This window comes from Kryptolebias marmoratus, linkage group LG3 (genome assembly GCF_001649575.2).
Source record: "Kryptolebias marmoratus isolate JLee-2015 linkage group LG3, ASM164957v2, whole genome shotgun sequence".
Classification (NCBI taxonomy): Eukaryota; Metazoa; Chordata; class Actinopteri; order Cyprinodontiformes; family Rivulidae; genus Kryptolebias; species Kryptolebias marmoratus.
The window spans coordinates 12,208,686-12,212,026 of record NC_051432.1 but is presented as its reverse complement, the minus strand read 5'-3'; the positions used below and the strand labels follow the sequence as shown (position 1 = coordinate 12,212,026).

At 39.0% G+C, this 3,341-nt stretch overlaps 1 pseudogene; it reads right to left on the bottom strand.

Annotated features, from left to right (window-relative positions):
- Nucleotides 1-227: 227 nt before the first annotated feature.
- The window catches only part of LOC108232280, a 5,757-nt pseudogene continuing 2,643 nt past the window's right edge, over nucleotides 228-3,341 (bottom strand).

Below are 3,341 nucleotides of genomic sequence, written 5' to 3'. Positions count from 1 at the left end.
TTTATAAAAAAAAAAAAAAAAAATCCTAATTCAATCCTAGCAGGAGAATTTGAAATGTGTCATTTTGACAAGAACACAATTGTCACTATAAAAGTCATTTTGAGATTAGGTTGCATCTCTATGTAGACTTGAGACCTGTCAAATGTACCCTGCCTCTTGGACAGGGACTGCTGGAAACTGGCACCAGCTACCCACAATGCAAAGAGGAAGTAAAGAAAATGGACAGATGGGGGTGTGTAGTTAGAGTTTATGCTGCAGCATCTTACATACTCACAATCCTGACCTTGTATTTGACGTACAAGTACATTATGTTTTAAGAGATGTCCTGTTACATAAGAAAGAGTCCAGTTGTCTGCTAAAGAAGATGAGACTAGTGTGGTTCTCATCTTCTGCACTCTTTACTACCATTAAGANAAAAAGGTCCAAGAATATTTATTTATTTTTACAGTGAGAACAGTAAAACAATGATAGAGAGTATGTTTCCCCTACACATTCCATTTAAAAAAGAGAAATCAAAGCCTTCAGATTAACTCAAGACAGTTTTCAAGCAACTACTCCAGTCTTCAAATAGCCACACTATTTTCCACCTCCACTGGATCCAAGTACGTGTATGGCACTTCCAGATGCTCGTTTCGTTTTTTGATGGCTCCACTTAACACCTCAAGCTCTCTTTGAAACTCCTTCATGATCCTGCACGGAGTCTCCTCAGTGAAGTGGTCCTCAGGGTAGTGGCCAAGAGGGACCTGATGAGATCAACGACACTTTAAATTTAGAGCATTTGGATTAAACTGCAGAGCTGCAGGTAGTAAGATGGTTACATTTTAGCAGCTCACAGTGTTCAAAACTTTGCCAACAGTGTTATTGGCACATGTACAAATTGCTACTTAACACTTCCCCCGCCCCCAAACACACTTCAAGTTTGCACACTTACAAAGTCAGAAGACTGCTGGCTGAGCAGCCATAGGGTGGCCAAACCCTGAACTGTTGCATTGACATCTGGGAGTGTGTTCAGCAACGTTTTCTCAGTTGCTTCCCCCTTTTTGGTTGGTGGGGGAAGTTGCAGAGTGAGGGGAGTGTTTGGCATCCAACCACCAAAGTCATACTGCAGTGAAAGGGAGGAACACGAGTTTTTGCCACTGAAGTCTTGAACAGTTTAACTTAATATCGCAATTGTGATTTCAAAGTCATGTAGAAGCTCCTTAAACTCTGAAATCATCCATCTATACAAGTGTGTGTATATATATATATATATATATATATATATATATATATATATATATATATATATATATATATATATATATATATATAGTCTACAGTTTATTTTAGTAAAGCAAATGTTCACCTGTCCTGAATTGACAGCAGCATGCTGGGCTGAGCCAGTGAAGACCACCATGGTAACAAACTTGATCAGCTCATTCACAGTGGTAAATCTCTGTGGAATTCCTAAAGAGGGGAGAATTAAGAGCCATTCATAATAATGACAAAGTTTGATGCTTTCATTACACAAAAATTGAATTTCTGCTAAAGTTTAAGCTTTTCTGTAAATACCTGTGCCAGTTTGGCCAAGGAATCCATGTTCAAAAATGTCCAGAAGCCATTTTTGTAGTTCAGAGTCTTGCTGGACGTCAACATCAGTCTTGTAATAGTAGCCAAGGACTCCCTGCACAAACCTTTGAGAAACAAAACCAATCAATCTGTAAAATACATTGTACACACATTCTATAGACATCCTGATTGTTGAAAGTGCAGGCAATGAGCTTATGTCCAGCTTTCTTCATTTTTTTTTTTTTTTTTAAATACATAGATGTGCAACTTTTTCTGTCTTGTCTCAAGAACAGGACTGGTAATATATAAAACAGCTATCAGACGCATTTACATTAGGGAGGGCAGCTTCCTATGAACGAAAACACCACAAATATAGTAAATTTATTCAACCAAACCTAAAACATGGATTTTAAGGTTTAATGAAATTTCACTCAAGCCCATAGTTATCAAAGACAATTATAACTAGCCTTTTCATTGTAGATTAGTGTCCCCTTTTTAAAATTGTATTGTACTCTGCTGGGACCAACCAGTCAAATGCAAATATGAAAAGCAGCATTAAAGGACCTCATAACAAGGCAGAGCAGCAACGAGTCATGAGACTGAATGAATCAAAAATAGACAAACAGTTTGGACAGGAGAAAGAAAAGGATGTCAGGCTCAGTTCTGTAACCTGCACTATCAGTTCAGAGCATCAGTTCCGACCAGCCAGATACTTGTTTATTATATAGTCCAAAACAAAGGAGGCATATGGATGCTCATTTTTTGTATCCATGCACTGTGTGATAGGGCAAGTAAAGATTTGTCATGGAGTAATCATTTTCAAAACCAAATGCAATGCAGGGACAGTATTGTACCTGTGGATGATATCCCAGAGTTTGAGTCCATCATCCCTGTAGCAGAAGTTGGGCACGTCCTCCAGCCCACGCTCAGCGATGTCCTCAGGCATACAGAGGGAGCTGTACGTCAGGGAGGACAGAGAGCTCCTCAGGATTGTGATCATACCCTCTCCACCAGAGGCTGTAAACTTAAAAAAAAGGCTAGTTTAAAATCAAATCATTCATATATATATATATATATATATAAATAAATTTGAATTATTTATGAGTTCCCCCAAACCTGGGTGAAGCTGCCTTCTTTAGAGATTAGTCTCAGTCGAGCCAAGAAGTTGATCTGAAGAGTGTAGCGAGTGTGAGGTATGATAAGCTGAAGAAAAGAGGAGATGTTAAAACAAAACCCACAATAAATTACCCACCCCCACTCCATTTTTCTCCCATTAACTCAACTATGTGCATGTTCCTCTTCCCTCAAGATCATAATACTGGTTTCTGGTGTTACTTTGCTACTGAGCCATCATCTCAGAGTGTCCATGCTTGTACAGATTAGCGATTTCTTTCCTCTAAAAACAAACACCATGAACCCCCAGCGTCAGTTACCTTGTACAGAGGATGCACCATGGGCATGTTGCGCAACAGTGACACAGAAAAAACCTCAGCCAGCAGGTGAGTGCGCAGCAGGTGAAAGTTGAGCTGATGCACATTGGAATCTGCACTCCTCACAAAAGTCTTTGCCAGCAGCCAGTCATACTCCGAATCCGTAGGAAAGAAGATTGGGTTGTCGTTAGCTGGTTCCTGTTTCAGCTACAACAAGATTACATCAGGGTTAAGTGTAGTATCAATTTGGTTAACTTATTGTGTCAATTCAAAACTATTTTAGGGGACTACAAAAGAGAAATGGGTCTAGTTTATACTTAAAATCCCAGCAATTCAAATCACATCAGGAAAAAAAAAAAAAAA